Source organism: Canis lupus, chromosome 5, assembly GCF_003254725.2.
Source record: "Canis lupus dingo isolate Sandy chromosome 5, ASM325472v2, whole genome shotgun sequence".
Classification (NCBI taxonomy): Eukaryota; Metazoa; Chordata; class Mammalia; order Carnivora; family Canidae; genus Canis; species Canis lupus.
The window spans coordinates 79,633,387-79,659,112 of NC_064247.1; the positions used below are offsets into that span (position 1 = coordinate 79,633,387).

The 25,726-nt window shown below is 35.6% G+C and overlaps 1 long non-coding RNA gene across 3 annotated transcripts in view; it reads right to left on the reverse strand.

The window, feature by feature from the left end:
• Positions 1–6,969: 6,969 nt before the first annotated feature.
• The window catches only part of LOC112646564 (uncharacterized), a 137,062-nt gene continuing 118,305 nt past the window's right edge, over positions 6,970–25,726 (reverse strand). For all 3 annotated transcript variants that reach the window (XR_007410990.1, XR_007410989.1, XR_003127687.3), the window contains 2 exons: positions 24,212–24,369; positions 6,970–7,207 (listed from right to left, as the gene is read on the reverse strand). This is a non-coding gene — a long non-coding RNA (uncharacterized LOC112646564). The remainder of the gene's footprint in view (positions 7,208–24,211; positions 24,370–25,726) is intronic.

Here is a 25,726-nt window from a genome sequence, read left to right on the forward strand (position 1 = left end):
CATTGGTTTCTCTTTCTGCTGCATCATTATTGGTGTATAGAAATGCAATAGATTTTGGAACACCTGGGTGGCTCAGCAGTTGAGTATCTGCCTTCGACTTGGGTCGTGATCCCAGTGTCCTAAAATCGAGTCCCACATCAGACTCCCCACAGCAAGCCTGCTTCTCCCTTTGCCTATGTCTCTATCACTCTCTATGTGTCCCTTATGAATAAATTTTTAAAACCTTATTTTATTTATTTCAGGCACCCTCTTGTTGAGGGTTTTTATCACAAATGGATGTTGTACTTTGTCATATGCCCTTTCTGCATCTATTGAAAGGATCATACAGTTCTTTTTTTTTTTTTTTTTTTTTTGGATCATACAGTTCTTATCCTTTCTTTTACTAATGTGGTATATCACACTGATTGATTTGTGAATACCAAACCACCCTTCCAGCCCAGGAGTAAATCCTACTGGTCATGGTGAATGATTCTTTAATGTACTGTTGGATTCAATTTGCTAGTATTTTGCTGAGGATTTTTGCATCCATATTCATTGGGGATATTGTCCTGTAGTTCTCTTTTCTAATGGAGTCTTCGTCTGGTTTTGGAATCAGGGTAATGCTGGCCTCATAGAATGAATTTGGAAGTTTTCCTTCCATTTCATTTTTAGGGGAATAGTTTGAGAAGAATAGGTATTAACTCTTCTTTAAATATTTGGTAGAATTCCCCCGTGAAGCCATCTGGCCCTGGACTTTTGTTGGGAGATTTCTGATTACTGATTAAATTTCTTTGTTGGTTATGGTCTGCTCAAGTTTTCTATTTCTTCCTCTTTCAGTTTTGGTAGTTTATATGTTTCTTAGAACTCATCCATTTCTTCCATGTTGCCCAATTTCTTGGTATATTTGTTTTTCTTAATATTCTCTTATAATCGCTTGCATTTCTGTGGTGTTGGTTGTTGTTCCTCCCCTCTCATTTGTGATTTTATTGATTTGGGTTCTTTCTCTTTTCTTTTTGATGTGTCTGGCAATGAGTTTATTGTTTTTTTAATTTAAACTTTGTTAGTTGGGGATCCCTGGGTGGCGCAGCGGTTTGGCGCCTGCCTTTGGCCCAGGGCGCGATCCTGGAGACCCGGGATCGAATCCCACATCGGGCTCCCGGTGCATGGAGCCTGCTTCTCCCTCTGCCTGTGTCTCTGCCTCTCTCTCTCTCACTGTGTGCCTATCATAAATAAATAAAAAATAAATAAATAAAAAATGTTAAACTTTGTTAGTTGGCATTTAGTGCAATATTGGTTTCAGGGCTTATCAATTTTATTATTATTTTTTTAAAGAACCAGCTCCTGGTTTCACTGATCTGTTCTATTGGGGTTTTTTAGTTATTGTTTCATTTACTTCCGTTCCAATCTTTATTATTTCCTTTCTTCTGCTTGCTTTACCTTTGTTTGTTGTTCTTTTTCTAGCTCCTTTAGGTGTAAGGTTAGGTTGTTTATTTGATATTTTTCTTGCACTTGAGGTGGGGCTGCATTGCTATATACTTACCTCTTAGGACTGCTTTTGCTAAAGGTTTTGGACCATCATGTTTTCATTTTCATATGTTTCTATGTATTTTTCTTTAATTTCCTGGTTGACCTATTTATTCTTTAGTAATATGTTGTTTAACCTCCGTATATTTGTGATCTGTCCACATTTTTCCTTGTGGTTGATTTCAAATGTCATAGCATTGTGGTCAGAAAATATGCATGGTACAATCTCCATCTTTTTGTACTGGTTAAGGCCCGATTTGTGACCTAGTATGTGTTCTATTCTGGAGAATGTCCCATGTGCACTTGAAAAGAATATATAAACTGCTGCTTTAGGATGAAATGTTCTGAATATATGCTAGGTCCATCTGGTCCAGTGTGTCATTCAAAGCCATCATTTCTTTATCAATTCTCTGTTTAGATGATCCATTTATTGCTGCAAGTGAGGTGTTAAAATCTCTTAATATTATTGTATAATTATGTGTATGTTCCTTTATGCTTGTTATTGTTTTATATATTTGGGTGCTCCCAAGTTGGGGGCATATTTACTATGGTTCAATCTTCTTATTCAGGAGTCCTCTTTATTACGATGTGATGCCTTTCTTCATCTCTTGTTACAGTCTTTGATTTAAAACCTACTTTGTCTCCTATAAGTATTGCTTATACTGGCTTTCTCTTGATATCCAGTTGTATAATAAATGTTTCTCCATCCCTCCCTTGCAATCTGTAGGTGTCTTTAGGTTTAAAACGAATCTCTTGTAATCAGCACATAGATGAGTCTTGTTTTTTCTTTATCCATTCTCACACCCTATGTCTTTTGATTGGAGCACTTAGTCCATCATTCAGAACAATTATTAATAGATATGAATTTAGTGCAGTTATTACTTGTTTTGTCATTTCTGGATATTTTTCTCTGTTCCTTTCTAGTCTTTGTCACTTTTGGTCTTTCCTTCAAAAGCAGACTCCCCTTTAATAAATATTTCTTGCAGGGCTGCATTAGTGGTCACAAATTCATTTAGTTTTTTGATCTGGGAAACTCTTTAGCCCTCCTTCTATTCTGAATGATAGCCTTGTTCGATAGAATATTCTTGGCTGAAAATTTTTCCCATTCAGTACGTTGAATATATCATACCACTCTTCTGGCTTGCCAGTTTCTCTGTAAAGATTGCTATGAGTCTTATGAGTCTTTCCTTGCAAGTTAGGGACTTCTTTTGTCCTGATGTTTTTAGGATTTTTTTCTTTATTACTATATTTTGCCAATTTAATTACAATATGTTTTGGTGTTGACCTGTTTTTGTTGATTTTCATGGGAGTTCTCTGTGTCTCCTGGATTAGGAAGTCTTTTTCCTTTCCCAGATTAGGGAAGTTTTCAGCCATAATTTCCTCAAATAAACTTTCTGCCCCCTTCCTCTCTCTTCTTCTAGGACTCCTATGATAGAAATGTCATTACGTTTGATGGAATCATTGAGTTCCTTAAGTCTACTCTAATGATCCAAAATTTTTCTTTTGTTCAGCCTCATTATTTTCCATAATTCCATTTTTTAAATTTTAAATTCAATTAACATATAGTGTATTATTAGTTTTAGAGGTATAGTTTAGTGATCCATCAGTTGCCTATAACAACACTCAGTGCTCATTATATCACATACCCTCCTTAATGCCCATCACCCAGGTACCCCATCCCCCTACCCATCTCCCCTCCAGTAATCCTGTTTGTTTCCTATAGGTAAGAGTCTTTAATAGTTTGTCTTCCTCTCTGATTTCATCTTATTTTCCCCTTTTTTCTCCTATGATCCTCTGTTTTGTTTCTTAAATTCCACATAAGTGAGATCATATGGTAATTGTGTTTCTCTGATTGACTTACATAACTCCATCTTCTATATCACTTACTCATTCCTCTGCTTCTTCCATCCTTGTGCTCATTACTGCCAATTGGTTTTGAACCTCAGTTACTGCATTTTTTGTTTTGGCCCGATTGTGTTTTAGCTCTTTTATCTTTTCACTAAGGGTCTCTCTCATATTTTCTATGCTTTTCTTAATCCCAGCTAGTACCTTTACAATTGTTGCTACAAATTCTGTACCAAGCATGTATCTATTTCAATTAGATCCCTAGCCATAACCTTTCCTTGTTATTTCTTTTGGGACAAATTCTTCCATCTTGGTATTCTGTCTAGGTCTGCTCTTCTCTGTGTTAGAAAAGCCTGTTATGTTTTCTGCTTCTGAGAGTAATGGCTTTATGAAGAAGGGTCATCTAATGTCCAGGGCCTGGCACTTCAGGAAGTCTCTCTGGTGTGTGCTGCATTTATTCTGCTGTTATGCTTTGGCTACTCTATCCCTCCAGTCAGTCATCTGCAGAGGCTCCGTTGCCTGCAGTAGGCAGTGTTTGGGACTTGACAGAGTGTGGCTCTGGTATGCTTGTTAAAATTGGTCTGATTTTGACAAACCATGAGAGACTCCTAACTCTGAGAAATGAACAAGGGGTAGTGGAAGGGGAGGTGGGTGGGAGGATGGGGTGACTGGGTGATGGGCACTGAGGGGGGCACTTGACAAGATGAGCATTGGGTATTCTACTATATGTTAGCAAATTGAACTCCAATAAAAAATATACAAAAAAAATAGATCTGATTTCCACTAGAACTGAAGTCTTGCAGAACTCCACGGTCAGTAGATGTGGTGCATGCAGGGTTTTGTGCTCTCCTTCTGGGGAAGGGGCCTGCTCCACCAGTAGTGGCACACTTGCCTAAGAAAAGCAGTACCAGCAGAGTGCAGTAGGGTGGAGTTGGTGTAAGCAGTTTAGTCAGACAGTGTTGGCACTGTGTTGTTTATTGAAGTTGGTTTATGCTGAGTGGTGAGGGAGGGAAATGGCACCAGTCAGCTTCTTTTTTCCTGGAGTGGAGAGTCATGGCTTACTGCTCTGAAAAGTGGAGCAAATAATTTCCCCTTGTGCATCCCAGGTGTTTTTCAGATTCCTGTTTTCACACTGTCTCCAGATTGCTTGCCTGCCTAGAGAAGGGCAAGGCACTTTGGGCTCTATCCCAGCCCAGCCTGCTGACTTCTAAAATTCCAAACTTCAGGGACCTAGTGTGGCAGGGACCTGCACTGGTCCTCTGGGAAAGGGTCTTACCACACCAGGACTGATGCAGGTTTGACCCAGAAGGCAGTTTTCCCAGAGCACAGGAGCATGGGATTTGGAGCAAACCAGGATGAACAGCCAGTGTCTGGGTTAGCTACCCTCATCAGGTGTCTCTGCACCTATGCTAAGGGGTGGGGGAGGGAAATGGCACCCACTGGTTCTTTCATCCTCAGAGAGGCAATGTCACCTCTAACAGACATAATCAAAAAAGTATATGTTTCTCCCCTTGTGCTTTAGATGATCTTCAGATCACGTAGTCTGCCCCAGGGCTGCTTGCCTGTCTTCTCGCCAGGAGGAGGGTAGAATCCTCAGGTCTTTATCCCCAGTCAAGTCTGGGAACCTCTATACTCCAGTCTTTGAGTGCCACTGGTTGCAAAACTCATGAAAACCAGCCTTTCTCAGGTTCACTGCCAATGGCTTTGGGAAAATGTTCTCCTTGTGTATATCCTGTGCACTCCACTCTCCCTCACCTTTCTCTTTCAACAGGGTTCCCTCCCTTCCGCAGCACCTGTGATCTGTTTCTCCTCCGAACCACATCTCTGCACTTCCTACCTTCCTTGACATGGCCTCTTCTCAGCCTCTAGTTGTGAAGTTTAACCTTTCAATCCTCAGATTGGTTTCTTGGGCATTCAGAATTATTTGATAGTTATAGCTGTGTTTGAGGGATGAGGAAAGCCTACAGTCCTACTATGCCACCATCTTAACTCCTCCCTCCCTTGGATTTCTGATCTACTCTTACTTTGTACATCCCTAATTTCAGCAACCCCTACACATTAGGAGTAATAGAGAATCCATCCACCAGCCATGCTCCTATGCCATCCTGCTTAGCTTTCTTTAAAACCATTATTTTCATCTTTGCCTGCTCACCCACTGCCCACCCACACAAATGACTTTACCCCACCAACCAAAGAAAGGAACTTCAATTTGTCAGATAAATCTCATTATACCATATGACTTCCACATTCTCTGATTTTTATATTAGGATAGAGTATTTGGTCATCCTTCATATACTCACATTTCTTCAAAACTGTTCTCTATAAAATGAGATAGATTATGTTGGAAACACCATTGACATTAATATATTTCTGTGGATTTTAACCATTCAAGTTGACTTAACTCAATGACAACATGTGGAGCAGCAGATCATGAACACAATAGAAACAGAAAAAATAAACTAACCTTTCTACTGATGTAAAGGGAAAGCTAGACAAATGCTTTTCTTTCAATTAAGGACAAGTCTACCTACCACAGAATAAAGTAAAAGGCTATGCAACTGCCTAGGTAAAACATATACAAACAGAGAAAAAGAAAATAAGCAACTACCAAGACCTCATTCCCTTGCCCTCACTCACAAAATTTGGAAAAATAGGAATCCAGAGAATTAACCTAAAAACAGAAACTAATTAACAAACAATTATATAGGATCCTGGAGGAAACTGTCATTTCAGACAATTTCTAGACAATTAGAGGACAGAAAAAATAACAAGTCACAAAAATCAACAGAAGGTATAAAGAAATACTTGAACTCATTAGGAAATGATTCTAAACAATAAGCAGGACTGAATGACAAGAACCAAAAAAATAGGGATCCCTGGGTGGCGCAGCGGTTTGGCACCTGCCTTTGGCCCAGGGCGTGATCCTGGAAACCCCGGATCGAATGGAGTCTGCTTCTCCCTCTGCCTATGTCTCTGCCTCTCTCTCTCTCTCTCTCTCTCTATGTGACTATCATAAATAAATAAAATTAAAAAAAATTAAAAAAAAAAAAGAACCAAAAAAATATATAAAGCATAATATAAATGTTCCGTGTCTTTTTCAATAAATGGATTTCTGTCCTTTTATTCTTTTAATGGCTTCTGTTTTCTAATCACTTGAAATTACTCATTCAAAATCCTCTTCATATGGGGTTAATAATGTTGTCCATCTGTAAGCAAAAAATTCCATACACAAATTTATTTTGGCTTTTCCTCCTGCTTTTAGTTGGATGGGTTATAGATAGATGTCATAATGCCATACTGCTGGGATCTAACACCAAGGGATATCTTTGTTCATGGACATTTTTCTTTTACATCCTTTTTAAGAAAATTGTAAAACATGTCAGATAATATGTCATTTAAGTTTGTTTGAAAAGATATGCAAAAGACAGAAATGCAAAGTTTAAAACAGGAGTTAATAAACACATCAATTGGTTTTTTTTTTATGATAAATTTATTTTTATTGGTGTTCAATTTACCAACATACAGAATAACACCCAGTGCTCATCCCGTCAAGTGCCCCCCTCAGTGCCCGTCACCCATTCACCCCCACCCCCCGCCCTCCTCCCCTTCCACCACCCCTAGTTCGTTTCCCAGAGTTAGGAGTCTTTATGTTCTGTCTCCCTTTCTGATATTTCCCACACATTTCCTCTCCTTTCCTTTATATTCCCTTTCACTATTATTTATATTCCCCAAATGAATGAGAACATATAATGTTTGTCCTTCTCCGATTGACTTACTTCACTCAGCATAATACCCTACAGTTCCATCCACGTTGAAGCAAATGGTGGGTATTTGTCGTCACATCAATTGGTTTTATAACCTACCAAGACACAAAGGTTATGCCATTTATCACTTTGTTGAAACTTGTGTTTTTAGTGTGTTGGCATTTTTAAAAATTATTGATCAAAGGCTAGTACTTGTCCTCCTTTGGTATTAATAACTCAACTTTCTCCACAGAAAACCATTGTTGGGGACACCTGGGTGGCTCAGTGGTTAAGCGTCTGCCTTTGGCTCAGGGCATGATCCTGGAGTCCTGGGATCGAGCCCCACGTCGGGCTCCCTGCATGGGTCCTGCTTCTCCCTCTGCCTGTGTCTCTGTCTCTCTCTCATGAATAAATAAATAAAATCTTTAAAAAAAAAAAAAAAACTATTGTTGAACACATGGCTCCCTGTACCCTTGCAGCATTCTGGGACTGAGATTTAGTGATACATTTGTTAAGCTGAACATGCAAGTTGCCCATCAGAGATTCAGCACTTGTTTAAACTATGCATAGCCTTCTTCCTGCAACGGCTAGCCTAAGAATCTCTAGGTTTTTGAAGTTTTTTTTTTTTTTTTTTTTTTTTTTTATTCATGATAGTCACACACAGAGAGAGAGAGAGGCAGAGACACAGGCAGAGGGAGAAGCAGGCTCCATGCAGGGAGCCCGATGTGGGACTCGATCCCGGGTCTCCAGGATCGCGCCCTGGGCCTAAAGGCAGACGCCAAACCGCTGCGCCACCCAGGGATCCCCGGTTTTTGAAGTTTTTTGTGGGTTAGGCTTTTCTTCACTTTTATTGGCTTTCTTTCTGTCAGGAAGAATTCTAGGTTCTCTTTTTTGCCTGGGTCCTACAGTAGATTCTCAAGAAGGTAAGGGAAAGGAAAGACATACCACTAATTAACTAGTAAAATGAAATCCTGCTCAAGTTCTCTCAGGAGACACTTCTTGCCCATGTCCCCAAAGGCTCCAGACATACCCTTTATCTATCCAATCTGATCATCCTTCTCCATTTATTGGGGATTTTAGTTCACTTATATATATATATGATTAGCAACATAAATGGTCTTATTTATACCATCTTACTTGTACTTTAACCTTATTTTTCTCTTTTCTAAGTTTTTTAAAAGTATAATATAGAAAAATACACAAATCCTAAGTATACACACAAACTGAACAAACCCATGTAAATAGCACCCAGACCAAGAAACACTACATTACTACTATGCCCAATCCCCTCCCCTTTATTTCCCCTTCCAACCCTTATCTTGTCTTCACAAAGGTACCAAACATCCTGACTTCTAATACCATGAACTCATTTTCCTATTTTTCAACTTTTGTTAATGGAATTGAATTACCCAATATATCACAGAATATATATTGTGCCTGACTTCTTTTGCTCAATGTTATGTTAGTAAATTTTATCCATATCCTTGCAAACAGCTGTAGATTATCCTCGCTGCCATGTTCAGGATGTGAATCTATCCATTCTATCATTGAATGTCCTTGGGTATTTTCCAGTTTAAGGCCTTAGAAATAATGCTACTAAGAGCATTCTTATACATATATTTTGATTAATGTAGGCATGCATTTCTGTTGAGAATATACTTCTACACGGACCACTAGGTTTAAGCCATGGATATATTTAATTTTAGTAAATATTGCCAATGTTCCAAAGTGGCTGGATCAATTCACATACCCACCAGCAATGTATCAGAGTTTCAAGTGCTCCATATCCTCACCAACACTTGGTGTTTTCCATCTTTTAAATTTTAGCTATTCTACCGGGTATAACGTCATATCTCAACGTGGTTTTAATGTTCATTTCCCCAATGATTGTTAAGTTTATCATCTTTTCAACTAATTACTGACCATTTGTAAACTTGTTTTGCAAAATGTCTGTTCAAGCCTTTTGCCTATTTTTTTTTTTGCCTATTTATTACTGAATTGTCTTTTACTTCCTTATTTGCAGTTCTTTATATATTGTAAATATTGGCACTTTGTCATATATGTTTTGCAAATATTGTCTGCCACTCTGTTCTTGCTCTTAATGTTGTCTTTGATGAACAGAGTTCTTGATTTTAATGGAGTTCAATGTATCATTTTTTATGGTGAATGCTTTTTCATCCTGAATCAGGAATATTTCTCTACTACAGTCACAAGATATTCTCATATGTTTCCCTTTAAAGGCTTTATCATTTCACCTTTCACATTTAAAAATTCAATAAATTGGGATGTATAAATTCAATAAATTGGAATGCATACATTGTAGAGTTCCAGATGTATTTCTCCCAATCCAGATATCCAAGTAGGCCAACAATATTAATTTAAAAGACCATATTTTCTTTGCTGCAGTATACTTCTCAAAAATCAACTTTATATGTATTGATCTATTTTTGGATTCTCTATTAGTCAGTTCTATGAATAATCAGTATAAACTCTGAATGCCTATAAGCCACAATATCTGAATTTAGCTGTAACATATTTTCATACCTAGACTATATGACCTTCAGATTTGTCATTCTTGAAGATGGCTTTGGCTATTTCTAACACTTTATATATCCATATGAATTTTAGAACCAGCTCTCATTTCCACACTCAAAAAAAACTTCTAGAAATTTTATTAGAATTATGTCAAATCTACATATATGAAGAATTAATGTTGTTTCTTTTGGGTTTTTCTATGAGGATGATTTTTTTCCAATTTCAGTTTTTTTTTAAGATTTTATTTATTCATAAGAGACAGAAAGAGAGAGAGGCGGAGACACAGGCAGAGGGAGAAGCAGACTCCACGCAGGAAGCCCGACATGGGACTCGATCCCAGGACTCCAGGATCACGCCCTGGGCCAAAGGCAGACACTCAACCGCTGAGCCACCCAGGCATCCCTCCAATTTCAGTTTTAAATTGAGATATAATTCACATACCATAAAACTCCTCTTTTAAAACATAGTATAGTTTTCAGCATATTCATAAAGTCATACAATTATCACTAACTACATAACATTTTCATCACCTCCCAAAGAAAGACTTCATATCCATTAGCAGACATCCCCATTCCCCCCAAGCCCCTGCATACACCACTTACTTTTCTGTCTCTGTGAATTTGCCTATCCTGGACAATTCATATAAAAGGAATAATAAAATATGTGGCCTTTTGTGATTGGTTTCTTTCACCTAGCATGTTTTCAAGGTTCATTCATGTTCTACTATGTATCAGTACTTCACTCCTTTTTATGGCTGAAAATTCTATTTTATTGACATATCACATTTTGTTTTATCTATTCACTGATGTACATGCAGGTTGTTTCCACCTTTTCAGCTATTATGAATCATGCTCCTATGAGCATACATGTACAAGCTTTTGTACCTATGTGTAACATATGTGTAAACATAGGTTTTCAGTTTTTCTTGGATAGATGTTTAGGAGTGGAACTGCTGAGTCACATGGTAACCCTATGTTTAACTTTTTCAGGAACTGCCAAGCTATATTCCAAAGCAGTGGCATTATTCTATATTCTATATTCTATATTCCAGCAATGTATAAGAAATTCAATTTCTCCATATACTCATCAACACTTGTTATTGTCCTTTTTTTAATTATATCCATGATAATGAAGATTAACTAGCATATCACTCTCATTATAATTTCATTTCCCTAATAACTAAAGATGTTAAACATTTTTCATGTAATTAGTGGCCATCTGTATGTCTTCTTTAGAGAAACGTCTAATCAATTTTTTTTACCCATTTTAGGTGGGTTATTTGTCTCTTTATTGTTGAGTCATAGGAACTCTTTATCTCAATATTCTAGTATATAGAATATATAATTTACCATTATTTTCATTGTGTGAGTTTTCATTTTCTTGATAGTGTCCTTTGAAGTACAAAAGTATTAAATTTTGATAAAATTCAATTCATCTGTTTTTCTTTACATATGTTTCAAAAAACATCACCCAATTCAACACTATGAAGATTTACATCTGTGTTTTTACTTAAGTGTTGCTCTCAAACTCTAACTGCTTTGGCTAGAACCTCCAAGTATAATGTTGAATGGAAGTGGTGAAAACAGCATCCTTATCTTATTCCTGAACTTTGGAAGAAAAGCTTTCAAGTCTTTCTCCATTAAGTATGATGTTGGCTGTGGGTTTGCCCTTTAACATATTTATTTAATGGACTGTTTTCTTTTTTTTTTTTTTTTTTTTAATGGACTGTTTTCTAACCAAGTCTAAAGTATGTTATAGATTTCTTTACTACTTAAGACTTCTAGGCTTACAATAGTTTGGGCAGTTGCTACAGACTAAGAAGGTGGAACTTGAATGTTGTTAAACTACTAAGAGATTTATTTATTAGTCCTTATGCATTAAGATGCAGAATTTCCCAAAATATATTATATGGAAAGATATTAGTTAGTGGCATATAACCACCACTGCCTTTTCTGTTGGGCAAGCCAGAAATCTAGGTTTTCTTCTAACATTTTCTTCTCCTTTTCCACTCATAGCCAATCCATGTACAGGTCTTGTTTACTTTAATCTTCTGAATCGGCTAACTTTTCTCAACCTACACCATCACTACTACAACCCAACTTGCTATTGTGTCTTACTTAGACACTGCCAGTCATACCTCAAAATCTTTCCCATGTTCCTTCTTGATCCCCTTCAGTCAGTGCTCTAACACGTAGCTAGAGTGGTCTTTCTGACGCACAACCTTCAATACACGTGATCTTTTTGTTCAAATCTTTTCCATGCTGTCTTGTCTGCTATGAGGATAAAGATCAAAATCCTAGGCAAACCCACAAACTCTCTCAAGTTTAACCCTGCCTGTCTTATTAATCTCCTTTAATTCTCCATACTCTAGCCTTACTGACCCCTTTTACTTCCTCAAGCTAAACAGGCTCATTCCCATCACAGAGCTTTTATATATCATGTTCTATCTGCTAGGAAAGTTCAATATACCAAGTGAAGTATACAGAAGTTCTACCAGCAACAAAATATGTATACAGAGACCTGAAACTCAATTGTTAGCTTTACTTCTTTTACTTCAATCATTCATATGAGAATGAAAATGGTATAAAGGATGACTTTCATAGATGATGTGTGTTTAACTTGGTACAGAAAAAGCTGGGGTCCATGAATTCCTAAAGCCTAAAATACTGCCATTATAGTTCCATTCCTTCAGTATAGGAATCTGAGATAAACTTTTTAAAATTCAAAAAGTATTATCTTAAGTAGTCTTCAAAAATTTTATTATACTTTTTAACAGCTGTTAAAAAGTTATCTAAAAAGACATAGAAAGATAAACATAGGACAGAAAACTTTGGATGATGGGTAGAGGAAATAAATAATCCTAGTGGGGGAGCTAAAGAAAAATATCAACTGTTTCACTATTCCATCTAAAGACTCAGTTTGGGTTGCTGTTTTTTTTTAAGATTTTATTTATTAAAATAATAAGATAGAGCACACACAGGGAGGAGAGGAAGAGGGAGAAGCAGACTCTCCACTGAGCAGGGAGCCTGATGCAGGTTCACTCTCAAGACCCCAGAATCATGACCTAAGTCATAAGCATAAGCTTAACTACTTAACTGACTAAGCCACCCAGGCATCCCTAAACACTGTCAATTTTAAAATATCTCGCAATTAGTGATTTTAAAGTATTCTATAGGATTGTCTTTTATTATTAAAAAAAAAGTGTTTTAGGTAGAATACACATTCTTTTCAAGTGCACATGGAAAAGTCACTGAGATAAACATGCTGGCTCATAAAATCAGTTTCAACGAATACCCAAAAACTGAAATAATACAGAGTATATTCTCTGAACAATTTAACAAAACACTCTAAAGAAATAAGTATCTAGAATATCCCCCAAATATCTGCAATTTGAACCACACACTTTTGAATAACCAGGAGCAAAAGAAGAAATCATACAATTAAAAAATAATAGAAGCACAACATACAAAAAAATCTAGGGATGTAGCCTAACCAGGGACTAAAGGGAAATTTTTAGCTTTAAATTCTTATATTTAAAAGAAGATGTAGGGACATCTAGGTATCTCAGTTAAGCACCCCACTCTTGGCTTTGGCTCAGGTCATGATCTCACAGCTATGAGATGGAGACCCAGGTCATGCCTCCACTCTTAGCAAAGAGTCTGCTTGGCATTGTTTCTCTTCCTCTCCCTCTGCCCCTCCCCACTACATGTGCATGCACATTCTCTTTCTAAAAAATAAAATAAAATAAAATAAATAAAATAAAATAAAATAAAATAATAAAATAAAATAATGGGGCACTTGGGTGGCTCAGCCAGTTAAGCATCTGCCTTTGGCACAGGTCATGATTTCAGGGTCATAGGATCACTTCGCTCCCACCCCCCTTCCATCAGACTCTGCTCAGTATGGAGTATGCTTCTCCTTCTCCCTCTGCCTCTCCCATCTGCTCTCTTGCTCTCCCAAATAAATAAAAATCTTTTTTAAAAAATTAAAAATAAATAAAAAATCTCCCAACAACCCAAAACTCCAGAGCCAGATGGCTTCACTGGCAAATTTTGCCAAATGTATAAAGAAGATATAACACCAACCCTATACAATCTGTTTCAGAAAATGAAAGGAACACTTCCCACTTGTCTTATAAAGCCAACACAGAAGCCTAACAAAGATACATAAGAAAATTACAGATGGGTATCCCTCATGAATATAACAACAAAAATCTTTAAGAATATATTAGCAAAAGTGAATCAAGCAATATATTAAAATATATTTCATAACAAAGTAGAGTTTAACCCTAAAATGTGAGGTTGATTTAACATTTGAAAATCAATATACTACATTTACAGAATAAGGGGAAAAAAACAAATGATCATCTTAACAGATGAAAAAAATCATTTGACAATACCCTCCTTATGATAAATTCTCAACAAATTAAAAATTTTTTAAAAACTTTCTCAAGGGCAGCCCTGGTGGCTCAGCAGTTTAGCACCGCCTTCAGCCCAGGGCCTGACCCTGGAGACCCAGGATCAAGTCCTACGTCAGGCTCCCTGCATGAAGCCTGCTTCTCCCTCTGCCTGTGCCTCTGCCTCGCTCTCTCTCTGTATCTCTCATTAATAAATTTAAAAATTTTTTAAAAATAAACTTTCTCAAACTGCTGAAAGACATCTATAAAATCCATACCTATGATCATAACTAATGGTTAAATACTAATGCTTTTTCTCTAAGAACAGGAATAATGCAAGGATGTTCACTCTTATCAATTCTTTTCAAAACCATCCTGGAGGTTCTAGCCAGTGTCCTAAGAAAAAGAAAGCATAAAGATCAGAAAGTAAGGAATTAAAATAATAAATAGTTTAAGAAATTTATAAAAATACAAATATGCAAATAACTATTTCTACCACCCAACTCCTAATGATAACCACTGTTAATATTTTGGTATTCTTTTCCTATGAATATATATGCTTTTTTCTCCAAAAGAGATGTGTTGTTGATTGCCTTCTCCACTTAATGATAGTGATCTCTTTTCCATGTCATTTAATATGCTTAATAGCATCGTTTTTCATTTTAAGTAGTATTCCACTGTATGAATGTTGAATGTTCTACTCACACTTTAATCAAATCCATGTGGTTAGACATTTATTTTTTTAATGATTTTTCCAGCTTTATTGAAGTATAATTGATAAATTACATATACTTTAAGTGTACAATGTAGCAAATTTCGATTATGTAGTACAATATTAACTATAGTCATCATGCCATACATTAGATATCCAGAGTTTATTCTTCTTATTATAACTGAAGGCTTGTATACTTTGTGTTTTTTTTAATGTAAATTCAATTGGCCAACATATAGTACATCCTTATAGTTTCAAATGTTTAGTTAGTCGAAATGCTTTCACTCTTAGTACACAATAACTAGATATTTATATATATATCCATGACTCTTTGAGCTAAATCCCTAGGAATAGAGTTTCTGGGTAATATTATAAGCACATTTTAAGATTTTGATTCTCATTGCCAGTTTCATGACCAAAAGTATATACCACTTTTTATGTCCAGAGAAATGCATGGACAGTTGATGTTTTATATGCTTTCTCCAAACCTTTTATCTGCCCCTTGATATCATCTCCAACTTCTATGCAGCATTCTCATCTCTCTTTCATTCAACCTACATGGCTTTGGTTGAAGGTAGCCCCACTACAGATCTATGAATGAAACATATAGCTCCAGCCTAAACTAAGCAATATAACTACCTGAATCCAGCTACTGGCTTAGAGATAGGCTCGTATCTCAAGTTGGGCCAATGAGATCTATAGAAAACTGAAGATTTCTATGAAACCAATGTCCTCTCCCTTCTCTCATTCACCCTGCAAGTAGATAAGGAAACAATCTCAGGAACTATTTATAATCTTAAATTGGCCTTAGGATGAAGCTGAAACTGTAGAAAGCAGAGAGTAGAGATGTAAAGAAACCAGGTTCTAAAAAAAAAAAAAAAGAAAAAAAGAAAGAAAGAAAGAAACCAGGTTCTAGATAATACTGTTGATTGCCTGAAATAAGCCAATCTTCTGAATTTCAAGCAATGAGAGCCAATAAATATCATTTATTAAGTTATTTGAATTAGGTTTTCTGTTACTTGCCACCAAATATAACCTAATAGAGGACAGTATCTGTATTATTCTTCATAATCCATGAAAATAATCTTTTAAATATATTGCTGGGGCACCTGGGTGGCTCAGTGGGATAAGCATCCAACTCCTGATTTCAGCTGAGGTCATGGTCTCAGGGTCGTGGGATCAAGCCCTGTGGGGAGGCTTGCTTAAGGTTCTCTCTCTCCCTCTCCTTTTGCCTCTCCCTATCCCTCAACCTGCTCACACTTGTGTGCATGAGCTATCTAAAAGAAAAAATACACACACACACACACACACATATATAAATATATATACATATACACATATTGATAGATTATTTTTTATTTGCACTTCTTTGACTACTAGTGAGGTTAAAATGTTTTCACAACTGTACTGGATATGTTTCTTTCTTTGGTAAATCTTTTGTTAATATCTCTTTTTTTCTATTATTGTGCTTAAATTCTTGATTGTAAGAATTTAATATATAAAATATTAGCACTTTGGCACATGTATTAAAGTTGTTTTATGAGTTCATTGCTTGGCTTTGTTTTTACATGGACAAAGCTATCAATAATTTCCTTTAGAGTTTTATCCATTAGTAACAAGTTTAGAAAGTCTATTAACATTTTAATACTACATAAATAGTAAGTACATTTATTGGAAAGACAAATAATCACTGCTGAGCCTTGAAATAATAATAATATGGAAGTTAAAATGGAAGAAACATTTCCAATCTAGAAAAAAATACAAAGAGATTAAAGTCAAGAAAGAAAAGATCAAGATTTGAGGGAATAGGTATAAATCCAAGAGTTGAGAAATATGAACTCCAGAAGGAGAAAAGTAAAGCTATGGGAAAAGACAGTAACTGAGTAATATGAGAAAATATCCCTGAGCTAAAAGCCTACAGAGGGAAAAGACTCAAATAGTTCCAGGTAAAACTGATAAGAAATATATATTCAGGCATATCCTAAAGAATTTCTGAACTCAAAGGAATAAAAGGCAATATCCATTTTCAAGGTAGAAAACGCAAACAACAGATGAAAAGAATTTAGGCTGATATCAAACATTCATCTCCAACACTAGAACATAGATGATAATGGAGTAACATTTTTAAGATTACTGAGAAGGAAAGAAATGAGCCCTAAAAATTCTGGAATCCAGCTAAAATAATCGAGAAAGACATTTGTAAAAATGCAGTGAGTAAGGGAAGATATCACTCCGTATGCCGCAAGATAAATTCTGATAATAAACTAGAATTAAGCACTAAGTTACCTTAACAAAATTTAAGAGTTGGGGCAGTGAGAATGGAAGAAGAATGAGAAGGAAGAAAACATCCTTTGTTATTCTCTGAGAATTAGGAACAAGGAGAAAGTAGAAGTGAAAGTGTTCCTAAGAATAAAATTCAATGGGAGAATAGTCTCTCTTCCAGACATGTTGTTCTAATATGAAAAGAATGATGATACTTGACATTTATGTTTAACATATACCACACACTGTTCTATGTGTATTAAATATGTTAAGTCACTAATCCTCACAAAAACTTGATGAATAAAATTAGAAGTAAATAACAAATGAAAAACTTTATATAATCATGGTGATTATGTCTTTTATCTTAAGAGATGGAAACTGTCAGTTATACATTAGAAAACAAATCTAGTCACACCATATTTAATATAAAGTTTTAAGAAAACAAACAGATGTGGACATATATTAAAGATTTGTGTTTACCTCTTTTCCATACTGCAATCTACAAAAAGCAATTTTTAAAAATTTAAAAATACACAAAAACCCTAACAAAGAGAATAGAAAGTAATGACTAACAATCGGAGGACAAACATTATATGGTCTCACTCATATGGGGAATATAAAAAATAGTGAATGGGAATAAAGGGAAAAGGAGAGAAAATGAGTGGGAAACATCAGAGAGGGTGACAGAACATGAGAGACTCCTAACTCTGGGAAACAAACAAGGGGTAGTAGAAGGGGAGATGGGCAGGGGGATGGGGTGACAGGGTGACAGGCACTGAGGGGGGCACTTGACGGGATGAGCACTGGGTGTCATACTATATGCCAACATATAGTTGGCAAATTGAACTCCAATTAAAAAAAAATACAGAAAAAAAAAAGAAAGAAAGTAGTGACTAAGAAACAGTACGAAGTATTTGAGCCTTGAAATCTGTCAGACTGCTAAACTCAGTTGATCAGAAAATATTAAACATAGGCCAGCAGCCAAATAAGGTAATTTTTAGCTCCAGAACTCCAGTAGAGCACAGCAGAGGCATCAAGTAATTCTATAGACTGCAGTTCAAGTAACTTGAAACTATGTAGAAAGAAGAATTAGGATCCATACCCTAACTCGGCAGTCATGATTTAAAGCCCAATTCTACTATTTATCACCTGTGTAATCCTGGACAAATTCCTTAACCTCTCTGAGCTGTTTCTTCACCTGGAAAATGAATATGCTAGCAAAATCTACTTCAAATTAGCCCTTCTAATGGGAAGCCATTAGAACACAGCCTGCCACATCATAAATTCTAAAAGAAGATCAAGTATTAATAAGGGCTCCAGAAAGAGAAAATGGAGAGACATAAATAGTCAAAGTAATCTTTTTAAAAGTATCTGTAACTAAAGAAGTTGAGTTTCCAGATTAAATAGGTCTACCTGTCCCCAATACAATGAATGCAAGGACAATTCCTCCAAGGTACCTCATCTGTTTTAAAAAAGAAAAGAACTCAAAACTTTTGAAATGAAAAAGGGGGAAAAAAAGAGCATTCTAAAGATTAGAAGAAAAAAAATAAATAAAGATTAGAAGTCAGAACTGCATTTGATTTCTCAACAGCAACTCTGAAAGCCAATGTTTTTCCCTCAAAAAAAAACCCAAGGAAAAATGAAATTCCAACTTAGAATTTTAGATCCAGCCAAGTAGTAGTAAAATGAGAGAGTAAAGGCATTTACATATATGCAGTATCTCAAAAAAAAAAAAAAAACCCTACCTCCTATGCATTATTTCTCAGGAAGCTAGTAGAGTACGTGATAAACAAAACAGAGGGTTTAACACAATAAAGAGGAAGACTTAGAATACAGAAAATAGAAGATCCAACACAAAGAACTGGTGACAGGATCTCACAGAATGAAGCTGAGTTAAGTCCCAGGGCAATGGCTGTGCAACAGGTTTGAAAGGCAAGCAATGCACACTGGAACACAATGTTGGGCAGTTCCAGAAGGAATACCTAATCAAGAGAATAGCACTGAGAGATCACCAGTTTTTAATCACAGCAACTTGACAAATAATGTAGGGCTGAATTAGTGATAGATATAGTTATAGAAAAATAAAATAAAAAGAAATACAAAGCAATTACAAATCCAGGAAAACAAAAGGTTAATAAACAAGCAATAATACAAACAGCATACACACAAACACAAAGATTCAGCTATTCGTGATGTTTATGTAGTCATGATGATGAAGATTCTGATTATTTAATCAAATATGACATATCTATAATGACAGGACAGAAGGAAGAAAACTGTGTTTGCCTCGGAGGAGAGATGGTATAAATAATACTAAATCTCATCAATATTATCAGGAAGTCCATTGATATCTGAAACTGGGAAAAAAATCAGTTATAGTATTTTTAATTTTAAAATATGCAAGGAGAGGTGCTTGGTGGCTCAGTTAAACATCTGACTTCATTTCAGCTCGGGTCATGATCTCAGTTCATGAGATCAAGTACCACAATGGGCTCCACACTGGGCATGGAGTCTGCTTAAGATTCTCTCTCTCCCTCCTCCGCTCCCTACTTGCACTCTCTCAATATATATATATATATATATATATATATATATATATATATATATAACATACATATACACACACACACACATATATATATGAGGAAACAACAAAAAAATATACAATTTTTTAAGTAGTTGCCACTAAGGAAAAGGCCTCAAGACTGAAGATATCTATAATAATATGTATTATAGGCTTTGCAACATTATGTAATATTGTATAATAAATATTGTGTATTAAATACAACATTGTATGTAAATATTGTGTATTAAAATAAACTGCAAATTTAAAACAATAAACCAAATGAAAGGATAGTTAAAAATATTTCAGGCAGACAGAAAAGAGTAGCAACATTAATAGCAAAAATGATGAAAAAAATTAGATATAAAATTAAAAATCCAGAATTATATGATAAAAGGTAGAATTTTCAAGATGAATTTCCAAGATGAAATTCATAAACCTGTTTGCACCAAACATACCAGAGCTAAATATATGAAGAAAATGAAAATGTGATTTTAAAATGCAAAAGTGATTATAATCCAATTATAGGGATTTCCCAAGCAAGACAGATAGCAGGAACCAGACTGTGCTGCCAGCAACAAGTAGGTAACAGTCAAAAATATATGAAAAATAGTTTTTAAGACACTGGATATTAGGCAGTGGAAAACACTGATCCCTTAAAGATGCAAAACAAGTAAGATGAACCCAAAGATTGTCCCGGCTTACTCCTTTGAGACAGTTTCTAGGTCATTGTGCAAGTAGAGGGAAAAAACACTGAGGCAGAACTCAGCGAACTTTCAGATTTGAGGAAATATGAAATCCCAAATGCAGTGAAAATATATTTGAAAACAAAGGCAAATAAAGAGTTTTTCAGATATACAAAAGCTGGAAATATTCATCACCAGCAGACCTGCTGAAATGTTAAAAGAAGCCCTTCAAACAAAAGGAAAATGACACCAGATAGAAATATGGATTTGTATAAAGGAATTAAGATAACCAGAAATAGGGGCACCTGGGTGATTCAGTTGGTTAAGTGTCTGACTCTCAATTTCAGCTCAGGTCATGACCTCAAGGTTGTGAGATCAAGCCCTACATCAGGCTCCACACTGGGGGTAAAGCCTGCTTAGGATTCTCTCCCTCTGCCCTTCCCCCTACTGCATTCTCTCAAAAATAGGCAAATCTTTAAAAAAAAAAAAAAAAAAAAAGATAACCAGAAATAAAAACAACACAAATAATACATAGCTTTTTTATTATTTAAATCTGTTTTAAAAATACTTGACTGTTTTGGGATGTGTGGGTGGCTCAATTAGTTAAGCATCTGCCTTCAGCTCAAGTCATGATCCAGAGTCCTGGGATGGTGCCCTACATTAAGCTCCCTGCTCAGCAGGGAGCCTGCTTCTCCCTCTCCCTCTGCCATTCCCCCTCTTCTCGCTCTGTCAAATAAATAAATAAAATATTTTAAAAGTTAATTAATTAATTAATTTAAAAAAATAAAAGATATTTGACTGTTTCACCAAAACGAATACAATGTAATGTGGTATTTGTAACTTATGTAAAATATGTGACAATAGTAATATAAATGTCAGGAAGGAAGGAATATAAGTGTGTTATTCTAAGGTTTTGTTTTTACTAATGATAAAATGGTATATCACTTAAAAGTAAGCTGTGATAAGTTAAATATGCATACTGTATACCTGAACAAAACTAAAAAAAATAAATAAATGAAGAGTTACAACTAGTGAACTAAAAAATGAGATAAATTAAAATCATAGGGGTGCCTGGATGGCACTGTCAGTTGGGCAACTGACTCTTGGTTTCAGCTCAGGTTGTGGTCTTAGAGTCTTGAGACTGCCCAGCGCAGTCGGCTTGGAGTTTCTCTCTCCTTCTGCCCCTCTCCACAGTGCTCTCCCTCTCTCTCTTTCTCAAATAAATAAGTAAATGTTGTTTTCTTTTTAAAACAAAATCATAAAAAGATCCAGTTGGTCCAAAAGGAAAAAAGGGGAAAAAGGTGACAATCGGACAAATATATTAAATATAAATGGTCTAAATATCCTAACTAAAAGGCAAAGATTGTCAGATTGTATATAAAAGCAAGATTTAACTATATTTTGCCTACAGAAAATATAAATTTTAAATATAAATCACAGGGCAGCCCCAGTGGCTCAGTGATTTAGCGCCACCTTCAGCCCAGGGCCTGAATCTGGAGACCTGGGATTGAGTCCCATGTCAGGTTTCCTGCATGGAGCCTGCTTCTCCCTCTGCCTGTGTCTCTGCCTCTGTGTGTGTATGTCTCCTTGAATGAATAAATAAATAAATAAATAAATAAATAAATAAATAAATAAATAAAAATCACATATGGGCTAAAAATAAAAGGATGGGAAAAGATAACCATGCTAACACTAATCAAAAGAAACCTAGAGTGGTGATACTATTCACGTTTATTAGATTTCAGAGTAAACCTATCACAGCTACATGGGGATCAATTTATTAAGACATAAGTCATCTTAAGAATACATTCACCAAATCATACACCCTGAAAGTACATAAAGCAATATGATAGAACTCCAAGAAGTAATAGGGAAATCCACAACTATAGTTAGAAATCTCAATACCCACCTCTTAATAAATAATAAAACTTATAAACAGAAAATCAGTAAGGATACATAAGATTTAAACCACATAATCAAACAATATGTACTAGTTGATTCTTTCAACAACAGAATACACATTCTTTTCAGGTGCACATAAAACATTTACCAACATACATTATATTTTGCAGCATTAATCAAATACCAAATTTAAAAGGACTCAAGTCAAACAAAATACATTCTATGATGACAATGAAAAGATATTAAAAGGAACATAGGGAAAAAAGGATGGTAGGAGTTAGCTGTAACATCAAGTTCTATGGGGATCCCTGGGTGGCTGAGCAGTTTAGCGCCTGCCTTTGGCCCGGGGCGCGATCCTCGAGTCCCGGGATCGAGTCCCACGTCAGACTCCCTGTGTGGAGCCTGCTTCTCCCTCTGCCTGTATCTCTGCCTCTCTCTCTCTCTATGTCTATCATAAATGGATAAATAAAATCTTAAAAAAAAAAATCAAGTTCTATGTAACCTAACCTGACATATGCCTCAATGTAAGTTAGAAATGAGTGCTGTGTAGTGCTCTATCTGGTACATGCACTATATCTTTATGTTTCCCTCCCTCATTCATAAAGACCGTTCTTGTCCACAGTACCCTGACACTTCAAGGTTATCACTGGGTTCTCCTCAGGGTCTACTCCTCTTAGGAAAGGAAAACATTTCTTTTACATGCTGGTTGGTTCTCCTCATAATTCTACCTTGTCTGAATATTTTGCAAGTATCTCTCCTAGTTTCTGAATGTTGTTAACACTGTATCTTATTTTTTAACACTGGCATACCTTTTTCTCTCATTTTACATTCCTTTTGGTCATTTAAATGGGAATTTAGATGGTATAGTGACATGCATATGCTCAAATCACTTCCTTTAATCATAATCCACATGTCTCTTCTAATTTATCTTTTTTTATTTCAAAGCATCCCATAAAACTTCATAGGATGCCTGGCTGGCTCAGTCACTGGAGCATGTGAATCTTGATCTTGGAGTTGTGAGTTCGAGTCTCATGTTGGGTGTAGAGATTAAAAATAAAATCTTTTAGAAAAATTTAAAAAATATAAAATATCACAAAATTTCCTTAGTCAATGAAACTGTACAATTTTTCCTCTGGATACTTACTTTCAAACATCTAAAGTAAAAGGTCTTCCCAAATATGTAAATCAGGAAAAAATATAGCCATAGAGTTAATAAACATATTCTTCCTGCATTGCCTTAATAAAAATGCAAGTGAAGCATTTTCAGAAGCTCAAGTTAAACAGTGAGACTTGAGGAAAAGGAGGGAGAAGGATGAAATTAGTGACAGACCAAATAGCTGAAGTCCTTGTTCAATCACAGCCTTAAATGTGTGCAAGCATACACACACACACACACACACACACACACATCCCACTTCTTTATTAAAATGCATAAAGCAGCCAGAAGCAGGAGCACCAATAAATTCTTCTGTATAAGCAGAATTTTTTAATGGCTCCCTGAACACTAATAACCACTGCTCTCTTATGTGTACTTGACTCTGTTTAACCTTTTTCTGGTGCTTTTTAACTTCTCCAAGTCAGGTACTAATATGGAACTAATGTGGGCTTTATTTTCCCTATAGGAATAGCAAAAAGAGCAGTGCACATTATCGTAATCACACAAGTCCTTCTAGTAACGGTAGGACTTTAGATCAAAGCTTATGCATTATAGCCCAGGAAAAGAATTTAATAACAACTGCAAGGCTAAGCAATCTTGTTTTTAAACATCAGATATTTCATTGACTCTCAGTCATGGAAAAAAACACTCCTGACTAGCCAGTGACCCAGTAGGAGGGATAATGGACATCTTTTCTGTCTTGGTTAAGTTGCTGTTGACCTCAGCAGCAAAGATATCCATGCAATGGCTGACCATCACAGCCTGACATTGATGAAGGATGGCTAGAAATATGAACCCTTTTTATCTTGGAAAGATGAATTTTTGAGATAGTTCTCACTGCTGGAAATAACAATTTAAGTGAGAGGGATAGGGACAATGTCGTGTTTCTGTTCATATCAATCACATACCTCAATATTCCAGGTTCCTTATGAGTTGCTAACTTGAAATGTATTAAAACATATCCCAGACTCAGCATTTCTGCCTGATTCATCTTCATTTAAGTTTTTTTTCTCCAGTTTTTTGGATTTTTTTAATGATTTTTGTCTCACAGGATACCTTGGAGATGCTTAAGAAAAAAGAAACATGTTCATTGTAGAAATGAACAAGATGCATCAAGATTCTTTTGCCTCCTGACTTTTAGCTGCTGGATACTTTTCAATTCTTTTATTTTTCTAATACAGAGGTCACTCCAGTATCCTGACACTATAGTAGTTGTTTTCCAGCTGCATTAATCCATTTCCTGCTGAGCTTCTGCAAAAAGAGGAATTCATTTGACACCAGCAGGGAAAGACAAGGGAAAAATTAAGGGAGAATGAGTAAATAAATAATTTAAGCAAAAAAGAATAGCAAGAAGAAAGTAAGTGACTATCTGCTGGTGTGCATGTATATATAAACAAAACATGAGTAAAAGTGGGTAGGAAGAGGGGGCCTAGAAACCAAAACATACTCCTTTAAAACACAAAAACAAAAACAAAATGAGGATCTGTTGGTGTCTAATAAAATGTAGTCCCCTTAAGGTTTTTATCTGGGTCCAATTTAAATACCATCTTGAAATAAGAACCGAGTTCATCACTTGTCTCAGCTGAATAAAAACATGACTACCAAAGAGTTCATAGAAATAAAATTAGTTGCTTCCAGGGTTAGCCCAGTATTTTCATCAAAGCTGTAGTCAGATATGTAGCTAAGCCAACATAGTTGCAAATCATTGCTCTGACACCATATATATATATGTTTGCCATACTTGGCAATGCATTATGTTTGCATTCGTAATTATTTTCAGACACAGGATCACATATGCACATAAACCTGGATAATAGCTACCTCTTATCCAAAGTCAACTGGGAACACTGAAATACCCTCAAAAATACCTATCTATAGAAAGAAGAAATTGAGACACATTTCCTACTGTTTTATTAATTACAGGAGAATTAAAATGACTAGAATAATCAAATACACCTGGTAAATAAATTCTGAAATACTCCTACAGCACTTTTGAAAATATAGTCCTAAAGAGATCATTTACATGATACCCAAGAAAACGTGTAACCACAACACTGATAAGAAGCTAATTAAAAAGATGCAAATTTCTAGCTAATTGGCCAAATGATTTTAACTTATATATCATATTTCCTTTCATTATATTTATATAATAAAAGTTTGTATCAAACCAACATATTTTATAATTTCCCTCTCATCTCCAAATATAATAACTAGTAACTATCAAAATTGGTGAATCACTTTCTATGAGCTTTCCTTTTATCCCCTCTCTAAAAGTTAATTAAGAAATATCAGTTATGCAAAAAGTATATAAATTGGTTGCTTATAACTGAATTGAGAGTGACCATTATAGTTCCAGGTCAACTTTAATTAGGAAAATTATAACATTTAGCTAGGATGATGGCCACATTTCTGAGATCATATCT